This window comes from Triturus cristatus, chromosome 7 (assembly GCF_964204655.1).
Source record: "Triturus cristatus chromosome 7, aTriCri1.1, whole genome shotgun sequence".
Classification (NCBI taxonomy): domain Eukaryota; kingdom Metazoa; phylum Chordata; class Amphibia; order Caudata; family Salamandridae; genus Triturus; species Triturus cristatus.
Window position 1 is genome coordinate 670,090,961 of NC_140590.1, and position 19,303 is coordinate 670,110,263.

Genomic DNA, 19,303 nt, shown 5'->3' on the forward strand with positions numbered 1-19,303 from the left:
AGCCCCTAGATTGAAATCTCTCAATAATGTTATCCCTCTCTACTGCATAAGCTGCAATGTTATTGCAGTTCCTTTTCGCCCTCAGTAGTTCCCCATAAGGTATGCTCCACTTCAATGCCTCTGGGTGACTACTAAGGGCGTGTAAAACACTGTTGCCAGCAGTGGCCTTCCGAAACAGGGAGGTGCACATCTGGCCCTGTTTGATTTCTAGGCAAACGTCAAGGAAATCCGTCCTCTCTGCACTAATGTTACCTGTAAGTAAGATGTTATACTTGTTGGTGTTAAGTCTCTCAATAAATTTCTCAGCGCCCCCTTTAGTACCATTCCAGATGATAAACAGGTCATCTATGTAGCGGAGCTACATGATGACCTGTTGGAAATCTTTTTTCATAGTGGTACTGCCAAAGATCTCTTGTTCCCAATAACCCATGAACAGATTAGCAAAACTCGGTGCAAAGCACGAGCCCATTGCAGTACCGTTAATCTGCCTGTAGAGGGCGCCATTGAATGAAAAATGTTGTTATTTAAACAAAAGTGTATCATTTCCATGATCATTTTACTGTGTTCTTGATATCTGAGTGGCCTCTGTTGTAAAAAATGCTCACATGCCTCCAGCCCTTGTTGGTTATCTATGATAGTATAGAGTGAGTGTACATCGAGGACAATAAACAGAAAATTAGTGTTCCAACTCAACTTGTCAATCTTACACACAAAGTCTTTTGTGTCTCTCAAATAACTAGGCATCTGAATCACAAAATCCCTCAAAAAATGGTCAACGTATTTGGATATGTGTTCACTGACACTACCAATGGATGAGACTATGGGGCGCCCTGGTGGTTTGGTGCTATCCTTGTGCAGTTTGGGAAGTAGGTAAAGTATGGGAAGTTTAGGGTGATCGTTTTTTATATAACAAAATTCTTCCCACACCAGAAGTCCCTAATCTTTCCAAACTGATTACTGTAATGTTGCGTATTTGTATGTATCTTAACCCAACATTACGAGTTGGTAGATTGAAACTTAATGTGTAGAAGGGCATTTTATCCTTTCAATAATGGCTGCCATGTTTGCAGTATTTACACTGTGTAGATTGTCCTATGTTTATTTCCATTGGATCGTGAGAACTTTATCAGTCTCTGTAATTTGTTGCACTTCACACATGATCAAGGCTTTCGCCGAAACGCGTTGTGTGAATTAAACTGGACATTGAGAAACTTGGTTTTGCCTTTCCTTCCTGAGAGTGTATGTACGAAACGTTTTTGCAATTTATATATATATATATATATATATATATATATATATATATATATATATATATATATATATATATTCACTGAAAAAACCATAGGTTTCAGACATGTTATAGTTAGCGGAAATTTTACTGATAAAAAACCAATGAAATTCCCCCGTTATAGTTAGTGCAGGCAACTATAACTCACGCGACCGCAATCCTCTGCTGATGCTAATACTGTATTTAGACACTTATTTGCCCATGTCTTCTTCCATAAATTTTTAGCTATACATATATTACAAATATTTTTTTTTCATAAAGACACATATGTCATCAGCAGAAGATTGCGGTCGCGTGAGTTATAGTTGCCTGCACTAACTATAACGGGGGAATTTCATTGGTTTTTTATCAGTAAAATTTCCGCTAACTACAACATGTCTGAAACCTATGGTTTTTTCAGTTAATTTGCAAGGTTTTTTAAATGCTAATTCCTAACTATAACGTGTGTGAAACCTATGGTTTTTTCAGTGAATTTGTACAGTTACTTTACGCCATTCGTGGCGTGCACGCCCACTTAACGCAGTTCGTTCCGTGCGCGCACGGTGCGCTTCGCGCACCGTGCGCGCACAGTGAGCACGCGGTGCGCTTCGCGCACCGCGCGCCCACTTTACGCAGTTAGTGCCGTACACGCAAGGTGGGCACGCAGTGCGCTACGCGCACCGCGTGCCCACGTTACGCACCGTGCGCACATGGATGACATATTATGCGCTTCCTTGTGATAGGTAATCTGTTAAATTTAATTTGTAAGTAATGACAATAATATGCCATGCACAGATTTTTTTTTTTTTTTTAATTAAAATTTGTAGCGTAAGCGCACCGTACGCGTACGGTAACCGTAATCGGCGAAATTTTCAAAAAATAAAAATTTACCGTTTTTGGCTTTGGGGGATCTTTGAGGACTCAACTAACATGGCTATGTGCATGGGCGCTGGCTAAATAGCCCCTTTATATGTTTTTTGCCTTTGTTTACAGCCCCTCCCTCAGAGTGCGAGAGAGAAAATGGCGGCCGCCGCTTCCTGGTTTCGACCGATTCGAATGTTTACTTAGATGTAACAGCCAATCAGAATCGCGCTCGCGCACGCCACCGTACGCGTACGGTAAGCTTACGGTAAGCGTACCGTAAGCTGGCTCAGATATATATATTGATTTAAAGGCTATTTTCTCAGAATCTACTGAACAGATTTACACCAAACCTACAAAAGGCACTTCCTTGACCTAGGGACTACCTCTCTGCCAAATTTCTAGTAATTCTGTTCAGCCGTTCGGGCTGTAGCCCTGTCTAAAGGTCCTATGGAAAAATGCATGGGAAAAACGCGTTTTGGGACCCCCCTTTTATCTCAGCCCCCGCTTGACGAATCCCCCCGAGACTTTCAGGGTAGGAGCGGAGCGTAGCGCCCCACCTATTTTGAGAAATTCGCGAGGATTCGTCAACCGGCGCCAAAGTTATTCAAAATAGAATGTTGCGGATTTCCTATGGAAAAGGGGTCCTAACTATAACTACCTACTGGCGACCGCCAGTAGGTAATAACTTCTTTCGCTTGGTCACAACCACCGCAACTCCAAATCAAAGGGCGCGTCGTCCGCCCGGATCATCCAAGCTCGATCCGTATGAATTCTCTAAACTGCCGTTACCAAGGTAAAGGATGACGACGCCATGTCTTGCAAAAATAAACGATTTTAATGTTCAGCTGCTGGACGCGTTTCGCCTATCCTGCAGGCTTGTTGGTGAACAAGCCTGCAGGACAGGCGAAACGCGTCCAGCAGCTGAACATTAAAATCGTTTATTTTTGCAAGACATGGCGTTGTCATCCTTTACCTTGGTAACGGCAGTTTACAGAATATATATATATGTATATATATATAAATATATATATATTCCCATAGTTTTACTCCCTTGCTTGGAGGCGCACTCAGGAAACAAGCAGGACCCCATCTTTTGTTGCAGAGTCCTTTATTTTCAGCAAACCGGCATTCTTTTAAAACCAATATAGATGCCCTACGCGTTTCAGTGCTGCTTGCACCTTGTTCACGGGCTGGTGTGCCATTTCCTGGCAGATTCTCGAGGGCGCCAGGTCAGCTCCTTTAAATATCAGTTGCTCGCCCCCTGGTGGGCTTGCTTCGGTGCAAAACTATTAAGAGGCATTATGGAGCTTGAAGTCTTCCTTCATGTACCGACGCCCTGCCGTGATAGCTGCCATCAATAGTCCTTCATTTTAATCCTTTTTGTTACCCTCCAGTGGGTTGTTTGTGAAGAATCCAGTTTTCCATTCACGCTGTTTAAACTTGATCCTCTGCTAAGTGCTGAGACTCCGGTGCCTCGCAGCAGTCCATGTTTCTTTAATGGCGGTGCAGTCTCCACGACCGAGAACTGGCCGTAATATGTATTCCCATAGTTTTACTCCCTTGCTTGGAGGCGCACTCAGGAAACAAGCAGGACCCCATCTTTTGTTGCAGAGTCCTTTATTTTCAGCAAACCGGCATTCTTTTAAAACCAATATAGATGCCCTACGCGTTTCAGTGCTGCTTGCACCTTGTTCACGGGCTGGTGTGCTATTTCCTGGCAGATTCTCGAGGGCGCCAGGTCAGCTCCTTTAAATATCAGTTGCTCGCCCCCTGGTGGGCTTGCTTCGGTGCAAAACTATTAAGAGGCATTATGGAGCTTGAAGTCTTCCTTCATGTACCGACGCCCTGCCGTGATAGCTGCCATCAATAGTCCTTCATTTTAATCCTTTTTGTTACCCTCCAGTGGGTTGTTTGTGAAGAATCCAGTTTTCCATTCACGCTGTTTAAACTTGATCCTCTGCTAAGTGCTGAGACTCCGGTGCCTCGCAGCAGTCCATGTTTCTTTAATGGCGGTGCAGTCTCCACGACCGAGAACTGGCCGTAATATGTATTCCCATAGTTTTACTCCCTTGCTTGGAGGCGCACTCAGGAAACAAGCAGGACCCCATCTTTTGTTGCAGAGTCCTTTATTTTCAGCAAACCGGCATTCTTTTAAAACCAATATAGATGCCCTACGCGTTTCAGTGCTGCTTGCACCTTGTTCACGGGCTGGTGTGCTATTTCCTGGCAGATTCTCGAGGGCGCCAGGTCAGCTCCTTTAAATATCAGTTGCTCGCCCCCTGGTGGGCTTGCTTCGGTGCAAAACTATTAAGAGGCATTATGGAGCTTGAAGTCTTCCTTCATGTACCGACGCCCTGCCGTGATAGCTGCCATCAATAGTCCTTCATTTTAATCCTTTTTGTTACCCTCCAGTGGGTTGTTTGTGAAGAATCCAGTTTTCCATTCACGCTGTTTAAACTTGATCCTCTGCTAAGTGCTGAGACTCCGGTGCCTCGCAGCAGTCCATGTTTCTTTAATGGCGGTGCAGTCTCCACGACCGAGAACTGGCCGTAATATGTATTCCCATAGTTTTACTCCCTTGCTTGGAGGCGCACTCAGGAAACAAGCAGGACCCCATCTTTTGTTGCAGAGTCCTTTATTTTCAGCAAACCGGCATTCTTTTAAAACCAATATAGATGCCCTACGCGTTTCAGTGCTGCTTGCACCTTGTTCACGGGCTGGTGTGCTATTTCCTGGCAGATTCTCGAGGGCGCCAGGTCAGCTCCTTTAAATATCAGTTGCTCGCCCCCTGGTGGGCTTGCTTCGGTTTGCTGAAAATAAAGGACTCTGCAACAAAAGATGGGGTCCTGCTTGTTTCCTGAGTGCGCCTCCAAGCAAGGGAGTAAAACTATGGGAATACATATTACGGCCAGTTCTCGTTCGTGGAGACTGCACCGCCATTAAAGAAACATGGACTGCTGCGAGGCACCGGAGTCTCAGCACTTAGCAGAGGATCAAGTTTAAACAGCGTGAATGGAAAACTGGATTCTTCACAAACAACCCACTGGAGGGTAACAAAAAGGATTAAAATGAAGGACTATTGATGGCAGCTATCACGGCAGGGCGTCGGTACATGAAGGAAGACTTCAAGCTCCATAATGCCTCTTAATAGTTTTGCACCGAAGCAAGCCCACCAGGGGGCGAGCAACTGATATTTAAAGGAGCTGACCTGGCGCCCTCGAGAATCTGCCAGGAAATAGCACACCAGCCCGTGAACAAGGTGCAAGCAGCACTGAAACGCATAGGGCATCTATATTGGTTTTAAAAGAATGCCGGTTTGCTGAAAATAAAGGACTCTGCAACAAAAGATGGGGTCCTGCTTGTTTCCTGAGTGCGCCTCCAAGCAAGGGAGTAAAACTATGGGAATACATATTACGGCCAGTTCTCGGTCGTGGAGACTGCACCGCCATTAAAGAAACATGGACTGCTGCGAGGCACCGGAGTCTCAGCACTTAGCAGAGGATCAAGTTTAAACAGCGTGAATGGAAAACTGGATTCTTCACAAACAACCCACTGGAGGGTAACAAAAAGGATTAAAATGAAGGACTATTGATGGCAGCTATCACGGCAGGGCGTCGGTACATGAAGGAAGACTTCAAGCTCCATAATGCCTCTTAATAGTTTTGCACCGAAGCAAGCCCACCAGGGGGCGAGCAACTGATATTTAAAGGAGCTGACCTGGCGCCCTCGAGAATCTGCCAGGAAATAGCACACCAGCCCGTGAACAAGGTGCAAGCAGCACTGAAACGCGTAGGGCATCTATATTGGTTTTAAAAGAATGCCGGTTTGCTGAAAATAAAGGACTCTGCAACAAAAGATGGGGTCCTGCTTGTTTCCTGAGTGCGCCTCCAAGCAAGGGAGTAAAACTATGGGAATACATATTACGGCCAGTTCTCGGTCGTGGAGACTGCACCGCCATTAAAGAAACATGGACTGCTGCGAGGCACCGGAGTCTCAGCACTTAGCAGAGGATCAAGTTTAAACAGCGTGAATGGAAAACTGGATTCTTCACAAACAACCCACTGGAGGGTAACAAAAAGGATTAAAATGAAGGACTATTGATGGCAGCTATCACGGCAGGGCGTCGGTACATGAAGGAAGACTTCAAGCTCCATAATGCCTCTTAATAGTTTTGCACCGAAGCAAGCCCACCAGGGGGCGAGCAACTGATATTTAAAGGAGCTGACCTGGCGCCCTCGAGAATCTGCCAGGAAATAGCACACCAGCCCGTGAACAAGGTGCAAGCAGCACTGAAACGCGTAGGGCATCTATATTGGTTTTAAAAGAATGCCGGTTTGCTGAAAATAAAGGACTCTGCAACAAAAGATGGGGTCCTGCTTGTTTCCTGAGTGCGCCTCCAAGCAAGGGAGTAAAACTATGGGAATACATAAATATATATATATATATATATATATATTTCGGGACAGAAATTCCCTGTAATATGCTATGTATTACCATACCATTATTGAGTGCGGGACGGGAGGAGCCATGACTCACGTCAGGCAACGTTTCGAGTGGGCCATGGTGCCACACCACTCTCTCAAATATGGTATTAATTTGCACATCTACACAGATTTAAAAAACCTTGCAGTCTATTATGTAGAAAATATCAGGAAAAAAAAATTGCATATTACTTCGCAAAATCATTACATTGTGCCTTTCCTTCATGGGATATAAATTCTGCACAGGACACAAACTTTCAGTTTATAACAGAAACAGCGAACTCCAATAGAAATATTATGTCAGCTAATCCAACTGCAGGTGGGTAAGGCTGCCTCAAAGTGGCCACACAGGGGCAGCAGATGATATGACTTTAAAATAACGCATAACGTTCTGGGAAAATCGGCATTCATGCCATACTGAAATAGATGATCCTGTTTTAGCAGAAATGAAATTGCAGTATTTAGAAGGGCCCATTTAGTGCTATATTACAACAGCTAAAGCATCATAATATTGCCTTTCTTAGGAGGCTATTATGAGCCAAATAAAGTTGTTTTGAAACTTAGGGATACAAGATTACATCTAAACCATCTATCTACCTGCATACTTGAGTGAGCCAGTTTATATCCTTCTGTCATAAGACAAAAAGTGAACACTGCAAATGCTAATTTAAAACAAGGGCTTTATCACATAAAGTAAGCACTTGGAGTGCTAAGTTTAGACTGACTTTCTGTCACTGTTTTGGGCTGACTGGTGTTTAAGTAGTTGAAGAGCTGTAGAATGTAGTACATGGCTGCTATCCACTTTATCTTTATGTTGACATATTTGAAGTAAACAACAGAACATGAAACAAAAAACATACACAAAGTAACAACACCACAATTAAAACATAGCAGGGCACATCACAACAAAACTGTTAAATAGAATGCAATACAACTGCAGTACCACACTACAAAACCAATCGCAACAATGCAGCACAAAAACACTGCAATACAAAGAAGCATTTGCAATGCAATCGGTCTTGCCTTTGGGAGCTTATATGTATTTACATATGCAGCACATTATTGTGGGTACAGCAACATTTACTGTTCTAATGTGCACAAAGCAGGGAAAGGATGCAGTACCACAGGCTCCCATCCTGTGATTCTGGATAAATCACTTAAGCTCCCCGTGCCTAAAAGAACAAAATAAAGGTGACCTTTGGTAATGCATCTGGTGCGCATATATAGCGCTCCAAAAACCCTTTGGGCGAGTATGTGCTATTTTTTTTCAAAACTGCAAAAAATTATAATGTATGAGGTATTTATAAAAATAAATTCTTCCCACTATCTGTTTTGTCTTCATTTAATGTATTCACGTTTACATATTGGGTGTAGAACACAACCCTTAGGCATTTTATAATTGTTTACTGTCCACTGACCAGCTGACAAAAACCATTCAAGCAAGTGGAAACGAATCTGTGATTTTATGTTAATCTCTTAAAGGTGCAGTGAAGTATGGGAATGGAAGCCTGAGTTGCTTTATTGGTTGTATGGCGCAGGGAAGAGATGTGTTTACTAGATGTGACAACGGTTGTGTCAATGGTGGTACCTTCATTTCATACTGTGGAAATATCGTCTGCTTTTGATGATCTGTAGAATACTCATTGTTCACTCATAGCCCTTGTGGTATGTTCATTCCCATAGATACCAATTTATCAGCCTGTGTATGAGTTCCATTTTTATGTTTTGACTGCGCCTATGAGTGACATTTTGAGTGAGACTTTACCAAGTGCAGTTAGCAAGGAAACCTGTATGAGACAACACAGCACATCTTTCAGATTTTGCAGGACCTGGGTTAGATTATCAACTACTACTTGACGTACGACATTGTTTTTAAATTATACAATTGGCTTACTTTATATAACCAACTTTTTATTGATTGTAAAGGACAGTCTATCAACACTACACAGCTGTTCGCCTACAACCATACTGGCCGGCAGCAAAGGTCATAGCTTCAAAAGGCAGTCACTTTAGAACAATGGAGACCTGTACCCCACGTCACAGGCCCAGCTGTAATTGCCAATTGCTTAATTATCCCCCCGCCCAGTAGGCACTGCGCCCTGCATATTCCATGTTGGCAACACCAGCGGAAGCTGGTATAGCATTGCCGAGCTGGCTGTGGCACAACATACCTCGCCAGACAGAGCTAGCGTGATATCTGTAGATCTATGTAATTTCCCCTGTGGCTTGGTTGCAAACGTGCGTATACCAGCTTAAGTAACATAGATTACAGTCGCATCAGATATTGCATCCTAGCTATCAGCGTCAGCCCAAGCGGACTGTGCACAAATGACCCATCTATTATTTCTCGTCCAGAAGCTACAAAGAGTAGGTCTTTTAAGGTTTGATATTATCCAAAATTTGTTCTAAGCTCGTTCACCAGCATTCATGTATACCTTACAGTGCATTATGAGACACAACAATCAGCAGACAGTACTTAACATTACGAAAGCGGCTTGAAGGGCACATCCGCTCTGCGTTACTGCGGCGTTGTTGCAATAGCCATCCACTATATTTCCTAAGCAAGGTTTAATAAGAAAGAAAACCAACCGTTAAGTAGGGGATTAAGGCGGGAGGAGAGGAGAGGAATACTGGGAGGGGGGGAGCAGACATGGCGGGAGGGCAAATGAAAGTAGTACTCCGCTACCATTATCCAGCCCCCCTTTCCTAATCCAGAAGTACCACCCCGAGAGGACCCGTGTTTCCTTTTGGCGATGTATATGATGCAGCAAGAGGTAATGACCATGTTTTGTTCAGCTGGATTTAGCGGCTCTCCGACAGTGAGAGCAGCTGCTCTGTGGACCTCCAAAATCCCCCCGGATCAGTAGGGCCTATCACATCATCAAACAACTTTAAGGCCCGGAGCCGCGGCGGTTGTAATCTAGCGTGCTCTAGCCTCCCCAGATGGTCCACCAGAGGCTTCCATAGCTTCCGGAACTAAGTATCTCGGAATTGAAGGCGTGCCGTGAGCAGCTCCATCGCCACCACATGCCACAAGCGGGTGAACCACACATTTATGGAAGGTGTCTCTGCCTTCTTCCAATATAGTGCCACCGTTTGCTTTGCCGCACCCAGCATGTGGAGGCTTAGGTGCCAATCCCGGCCCGTCATAGCTCGCATAGTCGCTGGTCTAAGGCCCAAAATGATCGTGAGCAGGTCCTCTGGTAAGGGATATCCCAACACCCTTTTAATGTGGCTGAGGACCTCTTTCCAATAGGTTGTCAGGAGAGGACACGCCCACCAAATATGTATGAAGTCTCCCAGTGCTTGAGTACAGCGCCAGCATAGAGGAGACACCTTGGGAAACATCTTTTGAAGTCGGACGGGGGTATAGTACCACTGGGTCATTACCTTGTAAGCTGATTCCTGTTGGGGGATGCTACGAAAGGTTTTGGGAATGTCGCCCCAAAGCCGCACCCACTGGGAAGGGGTAACACCTGAGCCGGAAAGGTTCTGCCACCGCAGTTGAAAAGGGTGGGGATCAAGATGCTCTGTATGCTGGAGCACTTTGTATATGCGAGAAATTAGACCCTTATAAGTGCCAAATGTGCGTGCCAACCTCTCGAACGGAGTGAAGGGCCACGTGGCCGCCTGCATCAGTGAGAAGCCCTGGATCCAGTGCCGAAGCTGTATGTATTGGAATTTGTCCCTCTCCGTTAAGCCGAATTATTGCTTGCATTGGGCAAAGGTTTTAAAGTCCCCCCCCAGAAATAAGTCCCGTATTGTCCTACAACCAGTTTCGGTCCAGTTCTCAAAATAAGGCGGACGACACGCTGGGGGGAACTGCGGGTTGCGAGCAATAGGAGTGTGAGGAGAGGGGAAGGTGGTGAGGCCCCTGCGAACTGCCACCTTGTCCCAGATCTCGAGGACCGTTTTAGTGGGGACAGCCATGTACGCACTGCGGTGGCGCGCCTCCCGAGGCAACCAAGCATGGTCCCAGAGCGGGCGACATGTAACTGCCCTATCCATGTGAAACCACACTTTTTCGCTCTCCCATGCTCCCCATTCTAGAATAAAGCGAAGATGCGACAACCAATAATAATCAAGCAGGTTGGGACAGGCAAGTCCGCCCCTATCCCGGGGGAGCTTCAAGATTTTATTAGAGAATCGCAGTTTCTTACCCCCCCATATGAATGCGATCAGTTCGCGTTGCAACCCCTGAATTTGGTGTTCCGGAATAGGCGTCGGTAAGGTTTGAAAGAGGTAGAGGATCTTTGGTAATATGGACATCTTAATGGCGTTGAGGCGGCCAAGCCAGGAAAGGGGCAGGGCTTTCCATGTGCGCAAATCGTCAAGGACTGAGAGCTTACATTCCTGCCAATTGGCCTGTGCCCAGGTAGCCAGGTCCGGGGTCAGATTGAGGCCAAGGTATCTCACCGACCTGCTCGCCCACTGGTAGGGAACGCAGGCCTGTAGTGCCTTAATTTCCTCTTCTGGGACCGTGATATTTAGAGCCCAGGACTTCGTGTGGTTAATTTTAAGCCCTGAGGCGCATTCATAGGTTTGGAGCAACGAGTGTACCGCCAGAAGCGAACGTAACGGGTCGGACAGTGTGAGAAGGAGATCGTCAGCAAAGAGGGCAATCTTGTGTTCTACACCCATAAGGGAGATACCACTAATATCGGGGGACTGGCGAATCAGAATGGCGAGAGGTTCCACCACTAAAGCAAACAGCAGGGGTGACAAGGGGCAGCCCTGCCGGGTGCCCCTGCAGATAGAGAACGGCTGCGTGAGCTGACCATTCACTCACACCCTGGCCACCGGCGAGATATAAGGAGCCATAATGCGCGCCACCATTTTAGGACCCAGACCTACCTTCTGTAAAACTGCACGGAGGAATGCCCAGTCCACCCGGTCGAACGCTTTTTCAGCATCGAGCGACAAGAGGCAGGCCGGTATTCCCCAATGCTTGGCTTTCCCTACAATATGGGCTATGCGGCGCACATTGTCTGCGCCTTGACGTTGGTGGATAAACCCACCTGGTCCGGGTTGATGAGATTGGGTAAGTGGACACTGAGCCGTTTAGCAATGATTTTAGTGTACAGCTTAAGATCCATATTTAACAGGGCTATGGGCCGATAAGAGGAGCAGAGGGTATGGTCTTTCCCAGGCTTCGGGATGAGGGCTATTTCAGCCATCGCCATATCTGAGGAGGGCCCAACTGACTCCGCGAATGAGTTGAAAAGACGCAAGAGATATGGCTGTAATTGCGGTAGAAAGGCACGAAAGAACGATACCGGGAGCCCGTCGGGGCCAGGCGTTTTACCCAATGGAAGATCTTTCAGGGCGCCAGCTATTTCCTCTAGAGTGATCGACTCCTCCAGGAGCTCAGAGTGGTGCGTACTCAATGGCTCCCAATCGCATGCACCCAGGGCAGTCGATACCAGATCTGGTGCCGGTGGATCTCCAGCGTAGAGAGATGAGTAGTAGTCATGAAACGCTTAGAGCTTTGCTGATTCCATGACAGCCCAAGCTCCATCTGCCCCCTGCAGTTTTGCAATATGGGCCTTGGCCGCCCGTGTACGCAAGCCCCGCGCTTAGACAGTGCCTACCCTGTTGCCGCCGTCATAAAAGTGCTGCCGGAGCGCAAGTAGTGCATGTTTGGCCTTATTTGTTCTATGTACACGAAGCTGGCCCTGAAGGACTGCTAGACGGCGTTTGTGAGCCACCAAGGGCCGCTCCTGGGCCATCTTTTCCAGGGTCCTGATTTCGCATGCAAGCTTGTTTTCATATAGGTGGGCTTCTCGTGCCCTAGCGACAGCTATAGCTGTGAGGGTGCCCCTTATCGTAGCCTTGAAGGCGTCCCACAGGAGGGGGAGGGGAGTCCCCGGCAAATAATTATTTTCAAAATACGCCAGTATAGCTGCCTGAATTTCCTCCCTATCAACCGGGTCCCGCAGAATTTGGTCCGGAAACCGCCATCGACACGATCGGGGCAAGCGGGTGAGGCGCTCGTGTAGTAGCAATTCCACGTGGGCATGATCCGAGACCGAGATACTAGAGTGGGACGCTGACAGGGTATCTTTAAGCAGAGAGTGGGACACAAAGAGAATGTCAATGCGGGAATAGGAGCGATGCGCATGGGAGTAATATGTGTAGTCTCTCAGCCCCAGTGAGTGGTAGCGCCAGACATCCACCAGGTTTAGAGCAGTAAGGGATTTTTTCACTGTTGCAGACATGGCCCCGACCCCGTGAAAGGCTCCCCCACAGCGATCCAGAACCGCATCCCATACCAAGTTGAAGTCGCCTCCAACTATGAGGTCCGAATTCACCGGCTCAAGGTGTTCCCTAATTATCCTGCGCAGGAAGGCATCTTGACCCTGAATGGGGGCATATATATTGCAAAGCGTGAGCGTGCTGTGTCCTCTCACGATCTCCACCCTCAAAAGCCGACCCTCAGTGTCCCTAAGCACCTTAGTGTCGCCCTGTGGGAAACCCACCCTGCAGAAAATGGCTACCCCCGCTGTCTTAGTGGCTGCTGAAGACCAAAACTGGTGAGGGAAACGTGGGTGAGCCATGCGAGCCACATCGGACTTGAGGAGATGAGTCTCCTGTAGGAAGATTATATCGGGGCTCTGCTGCAGCAAGTATCTCCAGATTTGGCGCCTTTTGTTAGGTGAGTTAAGCCCCTTTACATTGAGGGAGACAATCTTCCAATAAGGTATCGTGGTCATTGACACTGTTCAACTGGTGAAGCTTTTCCCGTGAGGCTCCCCCACATGCCCTCGTGTCCCCCCCGCCAGGAGGGTAGAAAGGGAAAAGAAAGGGAAGAAAGAAGGTAAGGTCGGGGACAATAACTGAAGCGCTGAAACGGCCAACATGGCCAACAAAGCCTATTCCAGTCTAGGGAGTAGCCAGGCGCAGTGGCACAGGTTATCCCGGAGATGTCACTCTCCCAGGAATAGGAGTGGGGGTCGATCATCACTATCTCAACAAATCCAGTTTACCGGGATTCGGCCCCGGGCCGCCGCCCCAGAGATGTAGCTGCATTGCCGAGAAATGGGCGTTACATACGCCCCGAAGTGAGGTATTCAAGGCGTTGGACCGGGACCCAGGCCAACCGCTGGGTGGTCAGGTGGAGAGCCTTCTCCTCCCTAAGGCCCGCGGCATACACATCGCTGCATTACTGGAGGATTCATTTGGGAGCGGACACCTGTGATCCCGCCGGCGACGAGCCACCCTCCAGGGATCTGATATGCTGTATAATGTCTTGTTTGTCCCGTGATGATCTGCTTTCAGCCGGAGAGAGGGGGCGCCCAGGGCGGTGTACCTTGGACCATCGAGGCTTAAGTGGGGCTCGAGGCCCGGCAGGACGACGCGAGGGACTGACCGGTGGGTTGTCCGGGATTTGGAGCAACTGCGCTGCTTCTCTGTATGATCGCAGCACCCGACGCCTGGATTCCCATTGGAATATGAGGGCAAAGGGATGGCCCCATTGGTAGCGGATGTGGAGGTCCCTCAGCTTGTCAGTGATGGGTCGAAAATCCCTCCGGCGTCGGAGAGTCGTGGGGGCCAAGTCCTGAAATAGCTGGACCGGAGTGCCTCTGTACAGGATCTCGGGTTTGTCCCTAGCCGCCTTAAGGATGGCTTCCTTTTCAACGAAGAAATGGACCCGTGTCAGGATATCAGGAATGAGCCCAGGTCTCTATAACACAAATAACCCCGAGGTCTAAAGTCGCCGACTAAGAAAAACGAAAAAATGGTGTGCCGATGACAAACAAAATGCCCACTTCAAGTAATGAAAGGGCAATCCCTTTAAGGACGTAATCCCTCACTCACCCTGGGTGACATGCTTCATCATATGGGATTCTCCTCCCAGAGAAAAATCCTAGTTTCTCTGGGGGCTACGACCCCCTCTCTGAGAGGGAGGAGCTCAGGGATGTTTTGATTGTGTACTAAAGGATAGACTAAATCCACATATGACGAGCTACGTATGAGTGAGGGGTGCAGTGCTAAACAATTGATGGTGCAGTGAAGGTGTATTAAAACTAGTCACCGGACGGCAAGGAAGATTCTCTTGACACAACCGTGCCGAAGCTAGATTAAAAACGTGGACACCACTAGACCAATGTAAGCCATGGTGTGTGACAATGGAAGAAGGTCGACATGTTTCAGCCTAAACGCCTAAGTGGGCTCGGCTTTCATCAGGACCAAAAGCTACTGCAAGATAAGAAACTGTGTGCTGCCTACACAGAAAAAAGGATACTGTGAACACCCAATAGTTACTGGATGGGTGTGTGTCGTTTAGTCATCTCAGGCATCACCTAAATGAAGAGAACTCAGTTTAAAAATCAAGTTGGTTCAAAATGCAAGGTTAAACAAACATCAAACGTGAGAAATAATAACTAATTGCATGAACCACTCACCCGTAAACACTGGGTGCAACTCTAACCTCCACCTGGCATCCGCTCAGGAAGTGGAACATCGCCCTGAAAAATGATGTAAGAAACTCAGAAGTTGATATCTACATCTCAGGAGCGAATGTTCGAAAAACGGGGTGGACTAATAAACTAGAGGAGAGGGAGACCGATATCTTCAATAATTTCACAAAGTACTATATGCATGAAGAACCCAAGGCTGTGCCAGGTTCTCTGGAAGCTATGCGCTATTGACAAGTGTTGCTGTGTTAAATGCTTAATTAAAACACATTCAAAGAAAAAACAATAAATCTAAATTCAAACAATAAATGAACTCGATGTACAAGCACACGAGTGCATGGAGCATAATAACGAATGACCCCTTCGTACTTGAAGGGACAAAAGGGACAAAAGCCGCCAAAGAGACGACTAAGTGTGAATCAACACTAGAACTAAATATCGGTTACAATAAATCACGATAACCAAGAGCTAATCCAAACGCTTACCTATCCGTCGGGGTACCGCGGCTGATATGAGCCTGAAGCCGGAGGTCCCGCGGGACGGGCAAACGTGCAATATGAAGCACCAAAGTCTTCGAACAGGGACCAATAGAAAAGCTCGTCCTACAAAATGCGTGTAATGAGGAAGCCAATCACCGCTGTAATGCCACGTTGTACTCGTAGTCAGGGCAACGGTGAAAACAGCCAAAGGAGTGGTATCAACTTAAAGGGACTGTGCGCAATAACCCAACTTAAAAATTAAAAGCAACACATCAGTGCCTACCGTGTGTATCTAGGCCCCGGACTGAAAATAGTACCTATATCGGGGAGACCTTAAATAAAAGTGCTAGCTCCGATTAGGGAAAAAACCAAAATTAGATATTGGTGAGCTTAACATCAGCTCATACGGCGGAAACGAGGTAAATGCAATTAATCAAAGCATTCGCTCTGTAATTCTCACACGGACGCTCGTCATTAAAAACGAGGATCCATACCGCCCTTAAGAATATGCATTGTATACAAAAGAACCATCATAAACGTTCTATGATGCATAACAAAAAACAGCGAAACACTCAAAATAGTCAATCAACGCAAAGTGTCAGACCTAGTGATTTTAGAAGGTAGCTAGCGCTGAGTCGCGCTAGCCAAGATCAGGGTTAATGACATGGTAAATGTATGCCCAACATAGATAAGACCTACTGCACCAAATTATTTACACTGGACGGTCCTTGACAAACCTGTTATACCATCCCACCTGACAGACTGCTCCTCCTTTCTGTTTAAACGAGAACAGCGGTGGGTTTACACACTTAATACGCATGTCAAAGGATTGAATGATGACATTCCTTGGCTATCATTATGATATTCACATATTCTTTCCCAGTCCCGCATTACTACACATTTAGCTGATGGGATTAGTGTAAAGAGCCAGTTATGAGTAGGTCTTATCTATGTTGGGCATACATTTACCATGTCATTAACCCTGATCTTGGCTAGCGCGACTCAGCGCTAGCTACCTTCTAAAATCACTAGGTCTGACACTTTGCGTTGATTGACTATTTTGAGTGTTTCGCTGTTTTTTGTTATGCATCATAGAACGTTTATGATGGTTCTTTTGTATACAATGCATATTCTTAAGGGCGGTATGGATCCTCGTTTTTAATGACGAGCGTCCGTGTGAGAATTACAGAGCGAATGCTTTGATTAATTGCATTTACCTCGTTTCCGCCGTATGAGCTGATGTTAAGCTCACCAATATCTAATTTTGGTTTTTTCCCTAATCGGAGCTAGCACTTTTATTTAAGGTCTCCCCGATATAGGTATTATTTTCAGTCCGGGGCCTAGATACACACGGTAGGCACTGATGTGTTGCTTTTAATTTTTAAGTTGGGTTATTGCGCACAGTCCCTTTAAGTTGATACCACTCCTTTGGCTGTTTTCACCGTTGCCCTGACTACGAGTACAACGTGGCATTACAGCGGTGATTGGCTTCCTCATTACACGCATTTTGTAGGACGAGCTTTTCTATTGGTCCCTGTTCGAAGACTTTGGTGCTTCATATTGCACGTTTGCCCGTCCCGCGGGACCTCCGGCTTCAGGCTCATATCAGCCGCGGTACCCCGACGGATAGGTAAGCGTTTGGATTAGCTCTTGGTTATCGTGATTTATTGTAACCGATATTTAGTTCTAGTGTTGATTCACACTTAGTCGTCTCTTTGGCGGCTTTTGTCCCTTTTGTCCCTTCAAGCACGAAGGGGTCATTCGTTATTATGCTCCATGCACTCGTGTGCTTGTACATCGAGTTCATTTATTGTTTGAATTTAGATTTATTGTTTTTTCTTTGAATGTGTTTTAATTAAGCATTTAACACAGCAACACTTGTCAATAGCGCATAGCTTCCAGAGAACCTGGCACAGCCTTGGGTTCTTCATGCATATAGTACTTTGTGAAATTATTGAAGATATCGGTCTCCCTCTCCTCTAGTTTATTAGTCCACCCCGTTTTTCGAACATTCGCTCCTGAGATGTAGATATCAACTTCTGAGTTTCTTACATCATTTTTCAGGGCGGTGTTCCACTTCCTGAGCGGATGCCAGGTGGAGGTTAGAGTTGCACCCAGTGTTTACGGGTGAGTGGTTCATGCAATTAGTTATTATTTCTCACGTTTGATGTTTGTTTAACCTTGCATTTTGAACCAACTTGATTTTTAAACTGAGTTCTCTTCATTTAGGTGATGCCTGAGATGACTAAACGACACACACCCATCCAGTAACTATTGGGTGTTCACAGTATCCTTTTTTCTGTGTAGGCAGCACACAGTTTCTTATCTTGCAGTAGCTTTTGGTCCTGATGAAAGCCGAGCCCACTTAGGCGTTTAGGCTGAAACATGTCGACCTTCTTCCATTGTCACACACCATGGCTTACATTGGTCTAGTGGTGTCCACGTTTTTAATCTAGCTTCGGCACGGTTGTGTCAAGAGAATCTTCCTTGCCGTCCGGTGACTAGTTTTAATACACCTTCACTGCACCATCAATTGTTTAGCACTGCACCCCTCACTCATACGTAGCTCGTCATATGTGGATTTAGTCTATCCTTTAGTACACAATCAAAACATCCCTGAGCTCCTCCCTCTCAGAGAGGGGGTCGTAGCCCCCAGAGAAACTAGGATTTTTCTCTGGGAGGAGAATCCCATATGATGAAGCATGTCACCCAGGGTGAGTGAGGGATTACGTCCTTAAAGGGATTGCCCTTTCATTACTTGAAGTGGGCATTTTGTTTGTCATCGGCACACCATTTTTTCGTTTTTCTTAGTCGGCGACTTTAGACCTCGGGGTTCTTTGTGTTATAGATACTTGAATTGGGGATCTAACCCTGTGTGGTCTCAAAACTTGTTCCCTCTGACCCTCCGGTTTCTGAACCGTCTTTGTTTGTGTGATGAGCCCAGGTCTCCCAGGTGGCCCAGAGACCCTGTGCGCACGGTCCAGGGTTGGCGGTGAAGTGTGGTCATCTCCCCGAATTTCATGGAGTAAATCCGCCACAAACGTCATGATATCTGTACCTTCCGCTCCAATTGGAACACCCCGTATGCGTATGTTGTTTCGGCGCCCCCTATTCTCCAAGTCCTCTTGTCTAATCTGGAGCTCAACATGCTGTTCCTCCAGGGTTGCAATCCGCTGCCAAAGGTGTTCCTGGTCTTCCGTGCGAGCATCGAGGGTCTTCTCCATATCGTCCACTCGGCCCCCTAGTTCCCCCACATCCCTCCGGAGCTCTTTAACACATGCCTGAACTTCCGTACGAAGCGAGCCAATTTCGGTTTTGAGGTCTTTCATAAACAGCGCCATGAAGGACTGTGTCACCGGCTCTGCTGAGTTGCCAGCACCCGACGGCAGAGCACCCGACGGTGCCACACCAGGCTTGTTCCATAGATCCATAACTGTGGTGTCTTTGGATGGCGCCGGTGGCTCCTTCCCCGATTTAGTGCGAGTCATGGTTCAGCAGTGCCGTTAGGTAGACTCCCAATGTGGCGGGGGGCGGTCACACCACCTCCACACTCCGGCCCAGAGCAGCACTGTCCCAGTCAAACAGGAGGTCAGAGCAAGAGCGTCCCCCCTGTAGGCCGCCGTGGTAGCCCGTCGCAGTAGTTCGAAGAGTCCCCACCAGTGATGCCCGAGGCAAGAGCAGTAAAGGTCAACGGCAGCCGTCTGAAGTCAGGGCCCCCAGGCCCCCCCGAGCCGCCAGTGCTCACTCACCCCAGTCGCTGCCTCCAGATATAGTCAGGCGCACAGGGGCCCCCAG